The following is a 23,856-nucleotide window of genomic DNA, read 5'->3' as shown; positions in this document are numbered from 1 at the left end:
CAGAGAGAAGTAATGAACTCTGAATGCAGAGTGAAGAATACTTTTTGTACTTCCTTTATTTTTACTGTTCTACTTTGTTTTTGTTTTCTTTTGCAAGATGGTTAATATGGAAATATGTTTTATATGAGCTTGCTTTCTCAAGGAGGGGAAAGGAGCAGAAGGGAGAAAATTTGGAACCCCTAATTTTTAAAAAATGATTGTTTAAAAAATGTTTTATATGTAATTGGGAAATATTTAATGAAATATTTTTTTAAAAAACTTCTTTTTTAAGATTTAAAGAACTCTGAACAAAGCAATGATCAACTACAATTCCAAAGGTCTGATGATGTAACACGCTACCCCACCAGAAAGAAGGATAATGAATTCAAGATGCAGAAAGCAACATATATTTTTGAACATGGTTGAAGTGGGGATGTGTTATTTCACTATTCATATCTGATACAAGGGTTTTATTTTTCTTTCTCTCAACTAGGGAGAGGGAAGACCTATTGATAGAGTTATCAAAATGAAAAAGAAGAGAAAAAATTTCTAGTCATTAAAAGCATTTTTTAAAAGGTATAGTAGCAAACAGAACAAAAGCCAATAGGAAAGAGACAAGTAGAACAATTTTAGAGATGACAAGCTGAATTTATTATCTGTTTAAAGAGAAAAGCAAGCTGTTCATAATACAGATTTGGAGCTTCGTGTATTTTGTGTTGGTTAAGTTTAGAATAAGAAAAAAAGATAAAAACTATTTCAATCCTCTGACCACTGAACCCACTGGAGATGGTTCTTTGTATTTATAAATCTGTACCAGTCCTCAATATACCTTTGATATCAAGACCTTTATTCTTTTCCCTAATCAATTGCTTCTTTTCTAGTTTTATGTAGTGGAAATTGTACATCTTATAAAATTATTTCTAATAGTCTTTAATAATAGTTATTAATTCTTCCCCTAATGGTAATTTGGTATTTCAAAAAAAGTTCAACACACACACATACACACCATAAAATATAATTACTTTACCATAAAAAAAATCTATTGGCAGTTACATGTTACATATGTTACTTTTGAAATTGTGAAGGAGTGAGTTTTAGCTTTCATATCCAGTCTGTCTAGCCCAAAAACAGAAAACCAAAGACAGAGTTGACACTAAACAGCAACTAAAGCAATTGTGGTAACAATTCTCCACCTTTCTTTTTCTCCTTTTCTTGCTTTATACTTTTCCTATTCATTTTATTTTTCCTACTCTTTCCTCCCCTTCCACTGGCATTGCTTAGTCTCAGTGATAGCTTAAGGGGACTGTGGAATCTACCTTTACTTCTGACAGCCATTATAAATAAGAAAAAATTAAAGATATAATATGTAGCCCTAAGCAACACTTAATATCCATGTCTCATTTTCATTATATTTCGGTGTTTGTTAAGGTGTCAATCATGATTAAAAGAAATTTAAATTCAAGGGAATAAAACTTCCTTTAAAAATTTATACTAAACTTTCCTTTGAAGTTAGCCAATTTGGTTGCATGAATGGGAGGCAGACCACCCAGATCTCACATACTTACTTAATTCTGCAAAAACCTGAAATTTGTACTCCTTAAGCTTAGGGCCTGTATTTTGCCTTTTTGTATCCCCAATGTTTAGCACAGTGCATGTGTGCATGTGGTAGGCACTTAATAAATATTGATTGATTGATTGATTTGCACCACACCAAAAAAAAAAAAAGATCAAGAAATCCAATAAAACAAAACAACACTATACCAAGTGATTTCGTCCATCCTAGAACTGCACAAAAGGTCAGCCAAAAGCCCTTAACAGAAAAAATTGGAATAAATAGGAAATAGGAAATAAATAAATAAATAGCAATAGGAAAAAAGCACATCAAGGCACTGAGCTCAGCCCTGGCACAAAGCCCCAGTTCAGGAATCTAAGAGAAACAGATGAGAAAACACTGAGTAGTATTAAAAATTATTGCAGACCTAGATATTCACTTAATGATCTCATCAGCTCCTATGGATTCAACTATCTTCCCTATGAAGGTGATTCCCAGATTTGCCTAGCCATAATCTCTCTCTTAACCTCCAATCTCAAATCTTCAACTGCCCAATGAACATTTCCAAATGAATTTCTCATAGACATCTTAAACTCAACATGTCCAAAACTAAATTCATTATCTTTCTCATCAAAAATTCCCCTCCTAACTTCCTTATTACTATGAAAGATAAAACCATCCTCCCAATCTCTACGGCTCACAACTTAAGTGCCATCCCAGACTCCTCTCTGTTACCCCCTATATCCAATCAGTTGCCAAATCCTGTCATTTCTGCCATTGTAATATTGCTTTTATATGTTCCTCTTTCTCCTCTGACACTACCAGCAGGTCCTCGTCACTTCATATCTGCACTACTGATTGGTCTCCCTGCCTCAAGTTTCTCCCATTCCAGTCTATCCTCCACTCAGTTGTGAAAGTGATCTTTATAAAGTTTCATTTCCCGTGTCACCCTCTTATTGAATTAACTCCAATGGCTATCATCTCTGGGATTAAATTTTAAAATCTGCTATTTGGTGTTTAAAACTCTCCATAATTTGGCCCCTTTCTACCTTTCTAGTCTTTCTAGTCTAGTCTAGTTCCTTAATGCCAACCTCCCTCTAACACATTCTGGGATACAGTGACCCTGGCTTCTCCCTCCTGTTCCTCACATAAGACACTGCATCTCAAGCATTACTTGCATTTTTACTTGTGCTACATGCTGGAATTCTCTCCCCCAAATTTCCCTGGCTTCCTTCAAGTCTGAGCTAAAATCCTACATTCTGCTAATGCCTTCCCTTTGTTGATTATCTCCAATTTATCCTGGATAAATCTTTTTTGTATATAGTTGTTTGCATATTCTTCCCCCCACCCCATTAGACAGTAAGCTCCTTGAGAGCAGGGAACGTCTTCTAACTTTCTTTGCATCCTCAGTGCTTAGCACAGTATATAGCAGGTAGTAGACATTTAATAAACAGTTGTTGGCTGACTAACAGCAACTCTAACTACAAGCAATGACTCAAATAAAAATGAATTTTCAACAAGGACTACATTCATAGAAGAAATGAAGCAAGAGATAAAAAATAAACTAAAAGCTCTGCAGAAAAGAATTAGAAGGAGAATAACTTAAAAGAGAAACTGGTAAATATTTGCCTCCTGAAAACTAAAATAAAGCAAATAGAAATCAGTGACCTCATAAATCACTTCCCAAAAGGAGGCTCAAAAGAAGTTTCAGGAATGTTCCAACCATAATCCAGAGTTCTCATGTTAAAGAAAAAATACTCCAAGAATACAGAAAGAAGTAGTTAAAATATCAAGGTATAAGAATTAGGATCGGATAGATATGGCAGCCATTACCATAAACAAGATCCTGGAATGCAATATTCCAAAAGGCAAAAGATAACAGGCTTCCAATCTAGAGTAAGTTATTCTAAAAAACTAATATAATCCTATGGGGAAACAGAATGGACATTTATTGGAATAAAGGACTTTGAAGGATTTGGGGTGAAAATACCAAGTCAAGTAAGAAGTATGAAATACAAATAACAGAGTCCAGAGAATCTGGAAAGGTAAACTTATTTGAGCAATTAGAAGGGGCTGTATGATGACGTAGCGTTAACAGTCTAGTAACAGGGAAAGAAACAAGTGTCCCTTCAGAATTTGAATATGTTCAAAGGCTATAGAAGGAGTAAAATAAGAAAAAGAGAGGTCTTGAGGGTGTAAAGTGACCAAAACAAACCATAAAAACAATTAGCATATATACGGCATTAGAAAAAATATGAGGAGAATCTTATTAGATAAGGAATTACTCTAATATCTACCTCCATTTCATACTATTTAAAAACTACTACAAATCAGCTATTCAACTAAATAGCATTTTGTAAAATAATTCCTCTGCACAGAAAATAACTACAATAGTGACACTGTTCATTAAGAGAGGCAGTTGATAACAATTTAGAAAGCTTTTCTCAACCACATATTCAAATTGAAAGTCCTTGCCTCTCCTATATCAATGAAATTTCAACAGTCATAGACAATGTTTCTGTAATCTTTTATTTTATACAATGTTTCTTGAGTCAAAAGTTAATAGAGTACCTAAAAATAAGCAATAATAGCTAATGCAGAAATAGGTTTTGCATGATTTCATATGCATAAGGGCTATGGTATTTATTTTTAGAGGGGTGAAGGGAGGGAATCTGGAATTAAAAAAATTAAAAATAAGCAATAGTTACATCCAGAAAGAATTATTTTCACTATGACTCTACCATCAAGTACTTATTAAGTGCCCACTATATGTCAGACACCACAGGTTGCAAAGACCAAAAATGCTCTTGGGAAGCTTTTGTTAAATCATGGAGACAACACACATATATATTTAAGTATAGCCTAGGTGGGATCAAGCAGGTGGGCTGTGTTGGGGCACTACACTAGATGGCAGACATTCCAACCCTTACCCCTAACTACTACTGGTTCATTTATTAATTCTCATCCTGGATTCTAATGCAATCAAAAGGTATATTCTGATGTTTCCTCATAGGTTAATAGAAAAGGACAAGCTTTCTAATTACTTAGTTACTTAGATTTGAGGACCAGCTGCTGGTTTAAAAAACAACAAAGAAACTTCTTTTGCCATAAAGTTTCATCTTTTAGTATCAATCACTGATATCACAGACTTAGATAAACATCCATGTTTCCTGAATATACAATTTATTAACATTATAACAAATAACACAGAGACATTTACATAATTCAACAATGTATCAGTTGTGAGAAAATCTCCAGCCATTAACCATCTTCTGCAACTGCTGACTTTACAACTGTGGAAACACACTAGAACCATAATCAGACCATTCAGCCCTTTTCAGGATGGCAATCAATGTTTCTTTATCTACTTTATCTGCTCAAGAATTCTTCTTCAGGATATCTTCTCCACTGGATGAGTCAAATTCAGTTTTGTCATATCATCTCTTCAGACTCTTTGACATTTAATTCAGTCTCTCAGGAAAGAAGTTCTCTTAGTTCTTTCTAACTGTGTCTCACAGTGTTTCTTCAAAACTCTCTCCAGAAAGACAATTTGATTGTAACTACCCAACATTCTATTTCTGCTCAAAGATTCAGTAACAATATCCATCATCTCCACGGGAGAGGCTATTTATTTAAACAAGAGTTACATAAGTATATATGTATACATACAAAATAAATAGTGTAGTTAGGCAGGAAGAACACTAACAGTTGGATATTATAAGAAAAGGCTAAGTATAGAAGAGGCCCTAAGCTGAGTTTTGAAAGCTCTGAGGGATTCTATGAGGTGAAGGTGATAAGGGAGTTCATTCCAGGCATCGTGGCTGGTTAGTCAGTACAAAAGGATGAAGATTAGAAATGTAGTGGCATGTATAAGGAAGAGAGAAGTGCAGTTTAGCTGGATTAGAAAGTGTAGGGAATTATAACAAAAGGAGACTAGGCTTAGGTTGAGAAGGGTTTTAAAAGGCAAAACAGTTTATATTTTATCCTATAGATAAAAGGGAGCTACTGGAGATTACTGAGCAGAGGAACAAAATAATCAGATCTGTGCTTAAGGAAAATGACTTCCATAGTTGTGTGGAAGATGGATTAATACGAGGATAGACTTTAAGCAGACAGACAATTAGATGGCTATTCTAGGTGAGAGGTAATGAGGGCCTGAACTAAGATGATGGCTGTGTAAGTAACAAAAAGTAATCAGGCATGAGAGATACTGTGGAGACACAAACAGCAAGGTTTGACAAAAGATTGAATACATTACGTTCCTTTATCTACATTGCTTAAAATGTTTAATGAAAACAGTATCACTTTTTACAAAAGGTATAGAAGCTACATGAGGATAGGAATGGGGAAAGGAACTGGTCCTGTGATTTCACTGATAGAGGAAATTCCCAAATAAGAAAATTCTCCCTACCAACACTGATCAGCACCTTATCTGCAACTTAATAGTTTTAAAAGAGTTGTCCAGAGCTCTGAGTGTGATTTGTACAGAGTCACAAAGCCAGTATATTTCAGAGGTCAGACTTGAATGAGGTCTTCCTGCCTCTGAGTACTGCTCTCTAGTCATTTCACACTAAGTTCTTCTATATATTTACATATTTTATATAAAATCAATTAACACAATCCAGGTAGGCCAAAGGCAGCTGAAGGTTTTCAATAATTTTTTTAATGAACAGCAATTTTACTATTAACAATCACTTCTTTAAAAGAAAAATGGCTTACTTATATTTTACAAAATATCTGGATTGAAATCAGCAAGTCATTACTGTGAGGAGCACAAAAGAACTACTTATCTTTACAAAAAGTTCTTTTAGGATTGCTTAAATATAACCTATTGGTTTTATTTTCAACATACTTTTTTCTAAGTCTGAACCAGTGGTGTCAAGTACATAAGGATCCCTGCGGCTGCATACTGACATAGAAAACCACAGATTATCTAGGTTCTGTTGTATTTTTATTTATTTTATTAAATTTTCCCAATTATATTATTGTAATCTGATTCCGTGAACTGGGAGTGTTACGGGCAGAATGTAGACCTTGGATTGGGTGTTTCACACCTGTGGTCTAAACTTCTCAGTGAATATGTAGTTAAAAAAAAAAACAGGCAATTTATCTGAGGTTCACAAAAAGTAACTAGCTTTTATGTTGACATAACAATCAAATTTTGCATCCACTACCACAAGTCAATCTCTGACCAGAAGCCTAGAATAATGAAATCAAGGGCCATGACCCAGCGCCTGATTTCTTTATAGGCCAGTTGTTATGCTTTTAACTGAACAAAATATAAACTAAATGCAAGAGGGACTTGGAAAGAGAAGAGAATGTAGATGGATCTGAACAAATCTATCACTACTATTTAAAAAAAAAAGTTCAAACCATATACTTTAACAGAGAATAGTGAATTCAGTTGATTTAAAATATCATGGTACTATCTTTAAACATACTCTATAAGGCAGCATGACACAGTCAATAGAATCTTGAACTTATAGTTAAGAGGAGTTAGGTTCAAACCTTACTCCCAGTCTCTTACTAGTATGATAGCACTGACGTCACAGTGTTGTGGTAAGAATCAAACGAACTAATAATGCTCGTAAAGTCCTTTACAAACCTTACAACTCTATATACCTGACAAGTAGTTAGCTACCCTTTGCCTGAAGAATTCTAAGACGGGTGAGGAGGGAAGCAGGGAAATCCATCACCTTCTATAGTCAGTCCGTTCCATTTTCCGATAGGTCTAATTGTTAGAAAGTTTTCCCTAATATTTAACCTAAATTTGCCTCTTTACAAAACTCTTAAGCAAACTAGGCCATGTTTGGCCTCCATTCTACGTAGCCTTTAATTACTGAATAGGTGTTGCCTCAGACCAAGACCTGGGGAAGACCTCAGCTTAAAAAGGTCAAGGCCTCCCACTGCTTCCGGGGCCACTGCCAGTCATCCTGACCTACGCATTGCTACTGGACTCCAATGACTCTGGAGGAGAGAGTGAAGCCTATGACTGCCCAGCTCTGCTCACTTAGATCCAATTCACTTGCAAGTCAATACATCACCTTCCTGATGTCACTGGTCCTCTTCCAGAATGAAGGACGAACAACAACTGCCTCTTTACAACTTCCACCAGTTGCTTCTGGTTCTGCCACATAGGGACAAGCAGAGCAAGTCTGATCTGTTTTCCACATGACATACTTTCAAATACTTGAAGACAGCCTATCACATGCTCCCCAAGTCTTCTCTTCTTCAGGCTAAACACGTCCAGTTCCTTCAATCCATCTTAATATCCTCTGGCCACTACCCGGTTTCTCAGTGTCCTCCTACACTGTGGATCCCAGAGTTGAATACAATATTCCAAATGAGATCTGATGAGGGCAAACTACAGTGGAACTATCACCTCCTTATTCCTAGCTACCCTTCTCTTTAGGTAGCTCAAAATCATAATAATCATAGACTTATGGATTTAGAGCTTGAAGGGACATTAGGCCATCAAATCCACCCCCTCATTTTACAAATGAGGCTGAGAGGTTAAGTGACTGCCCAGGGTTTGAGGCAGGCTTAATAACAACAATAAATAGCTAGCATTTACACAATGCCTTATGGTGTGCAAAGTGCTTTACAAATATTATCTCATTTTATTCTCAACAATCATGTGAGGTAGATGCTTTTATTATCTCCATCTTACAGATGAAGAAACTGGAGTAGGCAAAGGTTAAGTGACTTGCCCAGGGTCACAACTAGTATGTCTAAGGCCAAATCTGAATTTAGATCTTTCTGACTTCAGTTCCAATGCTCCATCCCCTGTACTACCCTGCTGCCATTTGTACTTTTATCAAATCCTTATTTTTGGAACTCCTACACTGGAGCTGAGTTATCTTGATTAAAGAGTATGTGTAAATGCCCAAAGCCAAACATATCTAACTTGCCCAAAGCAGAAAATAATGCCCAGCCATGTACCTGAGCAAATCTTGCCTTCTGCTCTGCTGCAGCCACTATTTTGTCCACCAGGAGCAGTATCTTTCAAACTGGACATCCCAGATTCCTAGAGTTGATAATCCATTCAGACTTTGAAACTTCTATCCTGGGGCACAGCTGTTTCCAATGACAAATGAGAACAAACCTAGCCCACTAGATCTAGCCCAGAGGTTCCCAAAATGGGTGATACCGCTGGGCGCTTGAACATCAGAGGGGTGGTAGTTGCCTCCAGTGCAACTGGGGGACATTGAATAAAAACAAGGGGGCTGGAAGCATAAGGAAAGAAGAGAAGAAAATTTTAAAAAACCATTTGTACATGTTTCATCTGTTTTGTAACAAAGTTAAATTCATAGTGATTACCTTATTTTCCAAATAAATACACAAAATGCAAGCTATAACTGATCAGTGGTCAAGTCTGCCAACAGGTCTTAATAAGCAAGTGTTAGCAAGTCCAGCACGCATCAGCAGGAATATGTGCGTGTAATGACTTGTTTATAATATGATAATATACGGTTATATGATGTAATATTGCATCATCAAAATTTCAATGCAGGGAAAAAAACCACAAATTTATAATAAATTATTAAATTTAAGATATGCCATTTAAAAAAAATTTATACTTTTTTAAATGACACAAATTTAAATAAAAAAACAAAAAAACAAAAAAAAACCATTAAAGGTAGATTTCCTGGGGGCTGCTAATTTTTTTTTTTTAAATGGGGCAGTAGGCCAAATAAGTTTGGGAACCTCTGATCTATCCTGTCACAGCCTAAATCACACTTCATATGCATCTAGTTGTCCACCAGGGCCATCTCGCCATCTTCCTTAATGGTGTAGGCATATCCCTTCTACCCCAACCTCAGTTTTCCACCTCTCTAGTTCCAGGCAGAGTAATTAATCATTACTACCAAAGCTTCTGCAAAGGGTATATCAAGGTAAAATCCCAAAGGATTTACTATTCCTATGACTCCCCAGACTAAAATTCCCTTTCCTAGCCTCCACTCCCTCACATGTGTTGTCTTCCAATTAGAATGTAAGTTCCCATTATACCTGAGGGTAGGAACTATCTCACTTATTAAACTATATTCCAGGGATTAATTGGCAAAGTGCCTAACACAAAGTAAGCATTTAAATGTTCATTTCATTCATTCATTCATTAGCTTTTGGGGGGGCGGGGCATAGCATACTGCTGACTCATTGAGTTTGTAGTCCACTAAAACCCCAAGATTTTTTATAGAAAAATTATTGTCAAAGCAGACTTCATCACTCTTGTACTGAGAAATTAGCTTTTAAAAAAAAAAGGTTTTTTTGAGTCTAAGACTTTGCATTTATGCCTAATGAATTTCCTCTTATTAGATTCAGTCCAGTGTTGTGGCATGTCAAGATCTTTTTTTGGATCCTGACTCTGTCATCCAGTGTGTCAGCTGTCCCTCCAGGCTTTGTGTCATCTGCAAATCTGATGAGCATGCCATCTATGTCTTCATCTAAGTCAATAAGAAAAATATTAAACAGCACCAGATCAAGCACAGATTCCAGGAGTACTCCACTAGAGGCCTCCTGTCACACTGACAGTAAAAAGTAGCAGCTCCTCTTTGAGCCCAATCATGCCCCCAGTTCTGAATCCATCCAACCTTGCACATACACATCTCACCATCTCCACAGTATAACAAACTTTGCCAAAATCTGATAAAACGTATTTGTAACATTTATTGTATGTATACTATATATGTGTGTGCAAACATACAGTGTGTATATATGTGTGTATATACATGTGTGCGTGTGTATGTTGTTGTCATTTCAGTCATGTTTGACTCTTCATGACCTCATTTGAGGTTTTCTTGGCAAAGATATTAGAATAGTTTGCTTTTTCCTCCAAATCATTTTATGGATAAAGAAACAGAAACAAATAGGGTTAAGTGACTTGCTCAGGATCACATGGCTAGTAAGTGTGTGAGGACAGATTTGAACTTAGGAAGATGAGTCTCTCTGACTCTAAACCCAGTGTTCCTGAGACATACATACACATACATACACACACACCCACACACACCCATACATATTTGTGTATCATATACACACACAAACACACATATGTCACACTCACATACATATGGGGAGGGGCAAGGAGTAGACCTATGATTTCTCTGGTATGGGAAGTTTCAGATGATGAAACCCTTACAGCAAATGAATACCCTCTCTGCAACTTATAGTCTTAGAGAGTTGCCTAGAACACAAACATTAAAAGTCATTATGTATCATTCTGAACTTGAACCCCAGTCTTTCTGACTTTGAGGTCTATTCACTAGTCACTAAAAACATATTTGTGATTTCTAACAAACTCCTATAGCAAACAAACACAAAACAAACCAAAAAAAAAAACAAAAAAACCCACAATTCATGAGTTGCCTGAGGCACTTGAGAGGTTATATGATTTGCCCTGTGTTATAAAATCAGTTTTGTATCAGAGGCAGGGCTTTATCCATTAAGTCATGCTGCTTTTGGAATATATATAACAAACATACCTGTGTATATATACTTTGTGACATGTATACTTGTGTATGTATATATAAATATATATACAAATAGAGGTATGTATTTGTACATACATATATTTTAATTGGGTTTGTATGTATAATATAATACATAACAATTATTTATATATAATTATGACCTACTATTTGTAAGACATAGGGCAAGCACAAAAATGCCATTTTTTAATTGTCCAATTGTCAACATGAATAAAATATGTTTTTCAATAATATTTTTAGGATAAATTAAGAATTTCCATTTTTTCTGGGAAAACTTATTTTTATGGAATGACCTCAATATTAATAGTATGTACAAGCAGGATCTTACTGCAGATAATCTAGGATTTATTTCTGCTAGTTTAAGTTTCAGGGCCTGAAGCTAAGTTTTTTATAAGGAAGTTTACAGCCTGCCTCCAAAAGTTTCTGCCATGCACCCTGGCAGGCCTCCTCCATTCTGAAATAATGGTTCCTATATTATACAAGGCATAATATAATGGATTCCACACATGAAAATAATTCTCACTATTTTTAGATACACATTGAACAACATCCAGAGACATTTAAGTGCTAAATAGATGCTAAGTTATTTAGTGCATGGTACATAGTAGGTACTTAACAAATGCTTATTGATTGATTTATACAAAAAGGTTTAAGAAACTTATAGAAAGTGGATAAAGGTCAGGAAGTCTGGAAGACCTGAGGTCAAATCCAGCCTCAGACACTTTACTTGCTGTGTGACCCTGGGCAAGTTACTTAACCCTGTCTGCCTCAGTCTCCTCATTTGTAAAATGAGCTAGAAGAGGAAATGGCAAAACACTTCAGTATCTGTGCCAAGAAAACCCCAAATGGAGTCAGTAAGAGTCAAGACTGAAAACGACTGAACAACAAAAACAAAAATAAGAGACTCTGCCCTTGAGAATTTTATAACCTACTCCAGGGAAAACAGACAACACATGTACAACATATATACCTACATATGTGCATATGCGTGTGTATATGCATACCAACATGTATGTATGAGTGTATGTATATACGTGTGCGTGTGTCTGTGGAAAAACAAGTATACAAGGTCTGACAGACTGAAGGTCAAATCAGAGGTCCCAGCAACAGAAGCAACAGCATTTCAAAGGAAGAACTTGTAGAGAAAGTAGAGAAAGCTAGTCTATACATTTTTCCCTTTCAGATAATTAACAAGTTTCAAGAAGCCTTAAAAAGTAGATTAAAATTAAGGGGCAGCTAGGTGGTGCAGTGGATAGAGCACCAGCCCTGAAGTCAGGAGGACCTGAGTTCAAATCCGGCCTCAGACCAAACACTTGCCACATACTAGCTGTGTGACCTTGGGCAAGTCACTTAACCCCAACTGCCTCACCACAAAATAAATAAATAAAAATAAAGCTTCAAGTCAGTTTGAAAAAAAAAAAGTAGATTAAAATTATTCATCTTTCTTCCACAACCTTCCATCTACAAAAGATTTAAGAACCTCTGTAAGCAATGAAATGACATCAGAAACGGTTCTTAGGCTTCAGTGTTATTCAAATTGTTAATAAAAAGTAAAATCTAGGCATTTTAGGAAAGAATGTCTTTAAGCAAAGTCATATAAGCATTTTTAGTGATAAGTACCAAGAAAATGGAAATTGCTACATATTTGCCAATATCAAAAACATTTCAAAGAATGACAAGCATATTTATGGAAACTAATTTTGCTACTATTAGTTAATACTCTATTGCACAAAACACAGTGTCTGGCCAAGTCTTTCCTATCCCTTAAAAACTCTCACTAGATCCTACTATCCCAGTCTGCTACTTTTCTATAGCTCTTTTCCCATTTTCAACTCAATTTCTGGGAAAGGCCATCTACCTTCAGTGCCTCTACTTTGTTTCTACTCACTCTGTTCCAAACTGCAATCCAGTTTCTGGTATCATAATTCAACTGAAACTGCTCTCTCCAAAGTTACTAACAATCTCTTAATTGCCGTAACTGATGGCCTCTTCTCAATCCTCATGTAGCATTTGATACTGCTGACCAGTCTCTATCATTCTAAATATTCTCTCTTCTCTTGCATTTTTGTGTCATTGCTCTTTCTTGGTTCTTCTTTTCTGAACACTTTCTCTGAGTCGCCTTTGTTGTGTCGCCATACATGTTACACCCACTAAATTGTCAGTGTGTTTCAAGGACTGTCAGTGTCCTAGGTCCTCTATTTTCTTTTCTCTATTCTATTCTAGTTAGTAATCTCATTAGCTCACACAGCTTCAGTTATCATCTTTATGTATATTACTCCCAGATCTGTAAATCCAGACCTCTAAGGCCTCTCTAGTGAGCTCCTGTCCTTCACAAAGGGACTATCAGACATTGTGAGCTCACTGCCTCTTGGACATCTCAAACTCATTATTTTCCCCCTAAAAACTAGCCCTTCTGAACTTCCCTAATACCATCCAGCATATCACAAAGCTTCCAGTGACCCAGACCCATCGCCTCAGTGTCAACCTTCAATTCTCTTTCTCATTTCCACCACATTCAATCAGCTGCCAAATATTGTTATGTCTATCTCCACAATATTTCTCAAATGCATCACCTTCTCTCCACTCACAAAGCCATATTCCCAGTTCAGGCTTGTATCACTTCCCTTTATTATTGTAATTGCCTCCTACCTGCATTCCCTGCCTCAAGTCTCTCCCCAACTCCAATTCATTCTCCACATAGCTTCCACAGTGATTTTCCTAAAGTACATGTCTGACCATGTCATCCTCCTAACTCAATATACTGCAGTGCCGCCTTATCATTTCTAAGCTCAAATATAAATTCTGTTTGGCCTCTTCCTACCTCTTACATATAACTCCCCTCCACAGTACAGTATCATGATCTACTTGCTGTTCTTCAAACAAGACACTCTGCCTCCAAGCCTTTGCCCTAGGATGTCCCTCATGCCTGGAATGCTCTCCCTCACCCTCCTGACTTCAGACTCTTAAAATTCCTGGCTTCCTTCAAGACTCAGCTCGAATTTTATCTTCTACCAAAAATGCTTTCAGAGGGCCTTTCCCTTAAAAATTATTTGTTATTATATGTATCTGATGTATTCCTACTTATGTACGTGTTGTTTCCCGCTTTAGAACGTAAGGTCCTTCAGGATGTTCTCAGAAAAACCTGGAAAAACTTGCACGGGCTGATGCAAAGTGAAATGTACTACGTACAAAGTAACAGTAATATTGTAAGATGATCAGCTGTCAATGACTTAACTATTCTCAATAATACAACAATCCAAGACAACTCTGGAAGGACTTATGATGAAAACTATCCATCCCCAGAGTAAGAACTGATGGTGCCTGAATATAGATTGAAGTATACTTTTTTACTTTATTTTTCTTGAGCTTTTTTTGTCTATGTTTTCTTTCACAACATGACTATTAGGGATATGTCTTGCATGGCTACACATGTAAAATCTATATCGAATTGCTTGCCTTCTCAATGAGGGGGGTTAGGGAGGGAGGAAGGGAGAGAATTTGGAACTCAAAAGTTTTAAAAACAAATGTTAAAAATTGTTTTTACATGTAACCGGGAAAAAATAAAATACTAAATAAAAGCTAAAAAAAAATAATGTAAGCTCCTTGAGGGTATAAATTATTTTCACTTTTTCTTCATATCCCCAGCTCTCAGCACAGTGCCAGATACATATTAAGTGCTAAATAAAAGTTTTCTGATTGATCGATCAATTCACAAACCTTGAGTATTCTGACCACTTGCTAATTTCCTCTCTCATCTAGTCAGAATAAGTGTTTTTGAAGGTAGCACATATCTCAACAATTCTCAAAAAGATTAATAAAAAATGGGGGCAGCTGGATGGCACAGTAAATACAGCACCAGCCCTGGAGTTAGGAGGACCTGAGTTCAGATCTGGCCTCAGACACTTGACACTTACTAGCTGTATGACCCTGGGCTTAACACTTAACCCTTATTGCTTCACAAAAAATGAAAAATAATGAATACATGTTGTCACAAGTATTTATCAAATTAGAGACATCTGTTGCTAGAGCCATCCACAAAAAGTGGTGCTTTGGGGTAACATGGGAGAAGTTGTAGGAATTTCAATGTCACTACATATTATGAAACTATTCAAAAAATTCAAGTCAAATAACTTAAAGCCTGCTCACTTTAGACTTCCTATTTCCTTTCATTCATTAATGAAAAATAACCTCTCAATATAATCCAAAAAAGGTTATTATTCATAAAGAACCTCACACACACACATACACACACCATAAAGTCTTTCAAGCAAAATAAAGAGAAGTAGAAAACATTGGGAGAGGAGGAAGAGAACCATTTTAACTCTTTTCCTTTCACATTGATAAGTATGTCAGAAAAACAATAATTTGAGCTTTAATAGCAAACTGATCTAGAAACAAAGATATTCTAACAAAACAGCTTTTTCACACTTTAAGATTAAGAGCACCAGCTTTCAAATCCAACAGACCTTGGTCACAGTTCCAGGTTCTCCTATTACTAGTTATATCATTTAAATAAGCATCATTTAAATAATTTAAATAAAAATCTTTGTGCCTTAGTTTCCTCCTATTCTCAATGATATTAAGAAATTCACCTTCTCCAAGATAATACATAATTCCCACCCCCCTTAGATATATTCTGTAAAGAAGAAAAATGATCACAAAAGATAAAAGATTATTTTAATTATATAAAATTAAAAAAGCAAAATCAATGGAGCTAGTATAAGAAGAGAATCTTTCAACCAGGAAACCAATCTTTGCATTGTATAACTATGATAAGCATGTCGCATTTAAGGTAAAGAGAGAAATAACACAAATATATAAGACCAAGAGCTAGTCTCCAATGGATAAACAGAGGATATGAACAAACAGTTCTCAAAAGAATAGCAAACTATTAACAACTTTATAGATCCAAATCACTTACAATAAAAATGCAAATCAAAATAACTGAGGTTTTAACTTCACACCCAAAAAACTGGCAAAGATGGAAATAGTCAATGTCAGAACGGCTGTGAAAGACAAGCATACTAATTTGTTAGTGGAGCTATGACCTTGTCCAACTATTCTGGAAAACAATTTGTAATTATGAAAAAATTTGTAATTATGTTACAAGTAATTACAAATGCAATTTGTAATTATGCAGAAAGAACAGAAATGTAACATGTATGCCAAAATATTCACTGAAGTACTTTTTAATACTAACAAAAAATGAGAAACTAAGTAGTTGCTCACTAACTGGGCAATGGCCAAACAAACTGTGGATGCATGATTGCAATGGCTATGGTAAGAAAAAACAAATATAAAGAATTCAGAAAAGCATGGCCAGACATATAAAGTGATACAGAGCGAAGTAAAAAGAACCAAGAAAATGATATATGAAATATAAATGGAAAGGACATAAATAAAACAAAACTGAAGATCATATAATTATGATAAGCAATTATGAATGAGTTGAGAAAAAGTACTTACCAAATAAAAACAGTTCTGAGGTTCCAACTCACACCCTTCAAATTGGCAAAGATGATAAAAAGGGAAAATTTTGGAGGGATTGTGGGAAGATGGGCATTCTAAAGGACTAATAATAGATCTATAAACTGATCTAAACAGTGTGGAAAGTAGTTTGAAATTAAACCCCAAAAGTCACTAAACTATGCATATCTTTTCAACTAGCAATATCACTATTAGGTACACACCCAAAGAGTTCATATAAACAAAAATATTTATAGTCGCACCCTTTGTTGTTATAGCAAAGAAGTGGAAACCAACCAATGTCCATCATTTGGGCAATGACCAATTATGTCTTCAAAATATTTGATAAAACTTATTTCCCACATTTTGACAAAGAAATGATGAATAAGGTCTTGAATGAGATATACATATTCAGACATGATTACTGTGTCAATTTATTCTACTTGTTTTAATTTGGGACAAGAAAGAACTATTTGGGGGTGGGAGGAATTATTGGGGAAAGTAGTTGGGTAGTGATGGTGATACAAGAAAAAAAGAAAAGAGTATCAATTAAACATTTAAAAAATGAATAGAAAAGAGCAAAAGGAAGTTCAGAAATGGTGACAAATGAATAGGACAGTTTTGTTACTATTGTGTTCAACTGAACAAACACTTTTAAAATGTAATGGAAGGTGACAGATTCATATGCAATCCTCTTTTTTCTGTTATTTGTATATTGAAATGATTGTGTTAAAAGTTCAAAATAAAAAGAAATTTTAAAAAGAAAATTTATCTCCCAACCTCTTTTGCTGAGGCTGGCAACACTTAGTATAGAATATTATATACACTGGGGGCAGCTAGATGGAGCTCCTGCCTTGGAGTCAGGAGGACCTGAGTTCAAATTGGGTCTCAGACACTTAACTAGCTGTGTGACCCTGGGCAAGTCACTTAACCCTGACTGACTCACCAAAAAAAAAAAAAAAAAAGCTTAAAAAAAATATATTATATACACTGTCAGACATGGTTGACGTATTGGTTGGTTTTGCAGGACTTACTTTTTCTTTTTTTTAGTTTGCTACAAAGGTAGGTTTGATGGTTAGGAAATGAGGAAGAAAGTAATCAGAAATGATGTGATATGAAACAAAAGTTATCTAAGAATAAGAAACAAGAGGCTTTATTATAAATCTTAGATTTCTGTACTATCATTATCATTACCCTCAACATCATCTACTACTAACTTCAAAGGATCAGTGACCATTAACCAATCTGGTTAGTCTGTAATTAGTACACAGATCACAATCCATTAAAACCACTTGATTCCAAGATTTTTTTTTCTATGTTCTTCTACAGATTCTCCAAAGAGGATCTGCCTAACGAGATTTTCTTGCTATGTTGATTTGCTGTTTTATAAGATATTTCATCAAGGAGAAGATAGAAAGAGAATGAGGAGAAAATTGGTGATCACAGACAATAACATTGCCTGAAAAAAGCAATCAAGAGAACATCTGTACCTATCAACCTCTACGACTATTTCCTCGTCTTTATAAAATCTTTATTACAATGAAACTTATACATCTATCTATTAACCTTGATGAAAATGGAGGGGAAATGAACTTTCACAAAGTTTCTACAGTAGAAGTTATCTTTACAATCATTCAATTCTCTCCATACAAGTCGCTCAGAATATAAGATCCTACTGTGTTTACTATCAGATGGAAACAAAAAAAGCATTTAATTTGGTAGAACAAAATGAAGCCTGACAGGCTCTCTTCCAGCAAGGAATCTTGTGCATATGTTAAGATCATATAAGGTTCCTTGATAATATAATCATAGAGATTACTGTTCAATAGCCCTCTCACTGAAGTCAACAGAGGTTTAAAAGAGTGTGATATACATATCCTCCATCAATCACAGTGCCTACTATGTGCCAGGCACTATGCTAGGAAATAGGGATGGCAAAGGCCAAAAGTAAAACAATCCTTGCCTTCCAGCAGCTTATAATCTAGCAAGGGAAGAAATCACATACCTATATCGGTATATACAAAATAATTTGGGGGACAAGGGAGAAAAAGGGAGAGGAAAGTGTTCATGTAAAAAGTGGCACCTTAGCTGCCCTTTGAAGGAGGTGAGGATTCTAAGAGGTGAGAAATAATCAATGCAAAGGTCAGATGGTATTTCATGTAAGAGAAAGTGAACATAAAGGGGAGTAAAGTGTAAGAAGGCTGCAAACGTAGGATGGGGCCATGTTATAAAGGGCTTTAAATACCAAACAGAGGAGTTTATAGTTGACCCAAGATGTAACAGAGAGCTTATCGTTAATGTTGTTATTAGGTGGTACCTGACTCTCCATGACCTCATTTGGGGTTTTCTTGGCAAAGATAATGAAGTAGTTTGGCATTTCATTCTTCAGCCCAGCTTACAGATGAGAAAATTGAGGCAGAGTTACATGACTTGCTCAGGATCACACAGCTAGTAAGTGTCTGAGGTCAAATTTGAACTCAAGTCTTTGTACTTCCAGGCCTGGCACTCTATCCACAGTACCATCTAGCAGCCCAACAGGGAGCTAGTGAGGTTTATTTACTGAGTATGGAAATGACACGATCAGAGGTGTGCTTTAAAGAAAATCAATTTCACACCTGTGTGGAGAATGGATTAAAAGAAATTAAAGGAGACCAGGGAGGAGACTATTGCAATAATCCACAAGAGGTAATAAGGACCTGAACTAGGGGGACAGCTGTGTAAGTGGAGAAAAGATAACAGATGTAAGAGATGTTGTAAAGGGGCAGCTAGGTGGCACAGTGGATAGAGAACCGGCCCTGAAGTTAGGAGGACCTGAGTTCAAATCTGTCCTCAGACCAAACACTTGACACTTACTAACTGTGTGACCCTGTGCAAGTCACTTAACCACAATTGCCTAAAAAAAAAGAGAGAGATGGTGAGGAGACAGAATGGACAAGATTTGGCAAGATATATAAAGTGAAGAGTTGCAGTCACAAAGCTAGATAGAAAATAGAAGGAGGGGGTGCAGCTAGGTAGCTCAGTGGATAGAGCACTGGGCCTGGAGTCAGGAGGATTTGAATTTAAATCTGGTCTCAGACACATGATACTCGCTAACTGTGTGACCCTGAGCAAGTCACTTAACCCCGACAGCAGTACCCTGAAGAAATAAAGAAGTTTAGAGAGCTTATAAGTAAAAAATTAAGGAGTTTTTTTGGACATGTTGATTTTACCTATGTGACATCCACTTCAAAATATTCAAAAGTCATTTCACGATGTGTGCCTGGAACTGAGGAGAGTGAGGAGATACACATATCTGAGAATCACAGAGAGAATTGCTAAGTCATGTGAGCTAATAAGATTGAGAAGAGAATAACTTCAGAATTACACCATAAAAGAATTTGAGAGTTGAAGAACCCTCAATGGCCATCTGGTCTAAAAGAATCCCCACTACAACACACTCAACAAGTGGTCAGCTTTTAAGCCTTTGATTGAAGACCTTCAAGGAAGGGGAAATTACTACCTCTCAAGGCAGCTCATTCCATTTCTGGACAGCTGTAATTGTTGAAGATTTTTCAAAATCTCAAGCTGAAATCTGCCTCTTTCCAATCTCTACCCACACAGCTCCTAGTTCTTTCCTCTGGGGCCAAATAGAACACATGACTGCCCATCAACTACTTGAACACATGCCTTCCTGAGTCTTCTTTTCTCCAGGCAAAATATGCCCAGTTCTTTCAACTGATCCTCATATGTCATGAACTGAAAAGTTCTTCATCATCCTGACTGCCCTCTTTTTGCTCACTCCCCAGCTTATAATGCCCTTCTTAACCCATGGTGCCCAGAACTGAACACAATATTCCAGACGAAGTCTGACAAGAACAGAGTACAGTGGAATTCATTCATCATAATGTACATCTGGAATAGGAACAATTGATGAGACAATGAATGAGTTGAGACCAGAAATTAATGGATTGCATTTGAGTAACTGTATAGTCTTTACAACAAACCCAAAATACTCCCCCAGCACAAAAATTCATCATCTTTAACACGCCCTCTCATTGATGCTGTATGGTTTCAAATCTCAAAGTACCACATCTAAAAAGTCAAAGTTGTGAAAGGGCAATGGAGAACTGCAGGATGGACACAAGCAACCTATTTCCAACAATGAAACATGAAGGCAAGAGGGATAGCATCTCAAAAAATTCTACTTAAAAAAGGTGGATAAAACCACACATAAAACCACAAGTTTAGATATTCTGCATATGTTATATTCCAATTTCTTTTTTTTGACAAAAAGGAACTGATTGATGCCATTGTTAAGTAGCAGATACCAAATGAAATTTTCCTATTTTAACAACATACCAAAATGTCCTTGGGAAAAAAATCTGCCACAGCCCCAACAGACTGAATACAAAAGCTATCACAACTAATCTGTTTCCTAAAAAGCAAAAATTTATTTTCATTTAAAAAAAAACAACAGTTGAACCAGGACAAAAGATACTCACATGAAATGTAATCTATAAAGTTGTCTCCTAATTCAAAGGCAAATAGAACTAAAGGAACAGGAAGATGATCCCACATTGGTTTCCTTTTCCTGAGGGTTCCAACTACATTTTCTTGTTTAATTGGTCGTGTCCTTCTCTAGGTAGGGGACACAGCAATTGTTCCTTCAGTTCGAATCATAAAACTATGCATGTGGAAAGGGAAAAAAGGAGGAACAGACGGGGAAACCAAGAGAACACACATACAAACACGCACAAATGATGATGACCTTATCCGGCCAGGAGACACAGAAATTATTCTTTCCGTTCACAACATAAAACAGTATGCAAGGGGGAAAGGAGGGAAACTGGGAAAGGAAAAGCAACAGAGATGAGGAACTAAACACATACATGCCTTTGGTGGTTACCACCAGAGAGGGAGATCACAGTAAGAGGATGTATATTAAAACAGGATCGGTGTCCTTCAGTGACACTGGTTTTTGCGAAACCTAGATAAGGATGAGCCAGGGAGAAAAGACTGAAAAACCTATGTCAGTGAGCAGTAGCTTTGCCAAGAAAACTGGGAAGGTTATGGCTTGGATTATCAAACACAACCATGACTAGGGGAGGGGTGGGGGGAAGGGGAAGGCTTGTCCGGGAAGGATCCAGCCCACCCCCACCCCCCAATCGCAGGCAGTGGGGTGGAGAAGAGGGAAAATAAGACAAGAGGGCTGCTCTTTTCCCAGCCAGGTGTGGAGGCCCGAGCAACCTGAAGCCCAACCAGACCAATCCCCCTCGCTCGGGACTCCCAGCTCCAAGTCACCTCCAAGCACTCCTCCTCGCAGTCCCTCGTCGTCCCCCCTCCGCCGGGGCCCCGACGCCCGGAGCCCACCCCTCACCCCGGCCCTGCCCCCTCGGCGGCGGAGGAGGAGGACGAGAGGGAAGGGCAGGGCGCGGGGGGCCAAGGGCGGCCGGAGGGGTCGCGGAGAGCGAGCCCGCGGGGGAGGCAGCCCAAGCCTGCACCCCAGCGGCCATGGCTCCCCGACCCCCGACCCAGCCCCGTCACCTCCCAGGGAGATGCCCTCCGCACAGGCGCGCACACCGGCCCCAGACACACACACACACACGCACACGCACACACGCACTCACACCCGCCGCCTCCACAGCTCCGCGATCCAGTCCTTTCTCTGCTCCGGTCCCCTCCCCCACGGCCTCAGCCCCCCGCCTTTCCCCTTTCCCCCACCTCATCTCCGGGCGAGATCTGCGAGGTCCCGAGGAGAAATCAGTGCCGGGCACACGCCCCGCGGAGGGATGAAGCCCCCGCCGCCGCCGCCGCCACCGCCGCACCGCACACCATCCCCGCCAGTCCCGGGGCTCTCTCGGGATTCTCCCTTGCGAGCCGCCGTACTATGGAGCCACCAACTCTATCTATCTATCACTATCGCTCTATCACTCTGTCTCTCATCCCCGATCTTCCAGCCTTCCCTTCGGTCTCGCGCGCTCTCCTTCTCCGCCTCGGTCTCTTTCTCTGACCCCCCACTCTACCCCCCAGTCCCGCTTGCACTCTCTCTACCTTGCTCCCCGCCCACAGAAGTGGGGGGAAGGGAAGCAACCTCTCAATCCCGAGACTGTGGCCCCTCCTACCTCCTGGGAAGGAGGACTTGGATGGTGGGGAAGGCGGGGAGAGGTGGGGAGCCAGAGGGACGGACGACTTTTGCAGGCCCCGCCTACCCTGGGAAAGGAGGAGGGAAATAATGACATCCAAATGGACCAATAAGATCTTGGATTTAGAAGTCGGGGGAGGGGTCCGCCGCAAAATGGGAGGGAGGGGTGATGTTAGGAACTGGGCGATCTGACATTGGTTGGGCCTTTCGGTGTAATCACTGCACAATCTCGGCTTTATCACCTTATGCGATGCTGTCACATGCTACGTGGTGCCAGGTTGAGTCTCTCTCTGTGTTCCGTCACGGTAGTTATTAAACATATTTAGCTAGAAGGGACAGAAAAACCGCCATCGCCCAAAGACAAGAAGGAGCCTGGGGCTCCAGGGAGGGGCGGGGGAATAAGAAGGGCGTCTCCTAGACGACTTACTCAATTTGCATGAAATGTTCGCCTGAACCATGAGACCACAATGCCCAAAATGCTTTCGTGAACAAAGTCCATCACTCCCTTGCGGGGGCTCCTGGTGAAGCATGCTGGGAGACGTAGTCTCTTTTTAGTTACTATGGCACTTTCTTTCCCACGCTACCAGCTGTAGCTGATAGACAGAGGGAATTGGGCCAATGGGAGCGAAGTATTGAATTGAAGGGGCAGGCTTTGAACGGAACGACTCGGGACTGAGGAGGACGCGGAGCGTGTGGGTCCCCGACTCTAGGTAGGTAGGTCTCTTCAGGAGCAATACAGTCCTCCTTTCTAGTCCTCCTTTCTGAGGAGGAAACGGGTTGTGGGGCTCGTGAGGCGGCGGGAGAGTTTTGGGGAGGGAGGCCGGTGGTGACGCCGGTGACGCCACGGCCCCGGCCCCGGGCTTGGGCCCCGACGGAGCGGACGCGAGTCACGAATGTGCGTTGGCGGCGTTCCTCCCGGGCCGATTTTTTCCCCGATTTCGAGCTGGAAAGGACCTTAGAGAGCGTTTAGTCCACGCATGGACTCACCCCTTACGGATGGGGAAACAGACCCGGGAAGTTACGAGGCCTTACCTTCTTTGGTTTCCCCTTTTCTACGGAAGAAAGCCGGGGTATTTTCGGTTCCGACTTTCTCCGCTAGGTGGCGCAGTGGGTAGTGGTGTCCCTGTCGTCGGGAAGACCCGAATTCAAATCCTGCTTCAGACGTTTTCTGGCCTGGGACGACCCAGGGCAGATCCCTTCACCACTGTTGGCTTTCGCCCCGGTTTTCTCATCTGTACAATGGGGATAAC

At 38.6% G+C, this 23,856-nt stretch overlaps 2 protein-coding genes across 8 annotated transcripts in view; one reads left to right on the top strand and one right to left on the bottom strand.

Annotated features, from left to right (window-relative positions):
* The window catches only part of ITSN1 (intersectin 1), a 283,395-nt gene extending 261,126 nt beyond the window's left edge, over positions 1 to 22,269 (bottom strand). For 2 of the 3 annotated variants that reach the window (XM_027875448.1, XM_027875446.1), the window contains exon 1: positions 22,186 to 22,269. The gene's annotated coding sequence lies outside the window, so the exon portion shown is untranslated. The remainder of the gene's footprint in view (positions 1 to 22,185) is intronic. The other variant, XM_027875447.1, reaches the window with a different exon arrangement.
* Positions 22,270 to 23,215: 946 nt separating this feature from the next.
* The window catches only part of CRYZL1 (crystallin zeta like 1), a 68,102-nt gene continuing 67,461 nt past the window's right edge, over positions 23,216 to 23,856 (top strand). For 2 of the 5 annotated variants that reach the window (XM_027875513.1, XM_027875514.1), the window contains exon 1: positions 23,216 to 23,316. The gene's annotated coding sequence lies outside the window, so the exon portion shown is untranslated. The remainder of the gene's footprint in view (positions 23,317 to 23,856) is intronic. The other 3 variants (XM_027875515.1, XM_027875512.1, XM_027875516.1) reach the window with 2 other exon arrangements.

This window comes from Vombatus ursinus, unplaced genomic scaffold, assembly GCF_900497805.2.
Source record: "Vombatus ursinus unplaced genomic scaffold, bare-nosed wombat genome assembly UNPS02014809.1, whole genome shotgun sequence".
NCBI lineage: Eukaryota > Metazoa > Chordata > Mammalia > Diprotodontia > Vombatidae > Vombatus > Vombatus ursinus.
Note: the sequence above shows the minus strand (reverse complement) of the source record. Positions and strands in the feature narration are given on the sequence as shown.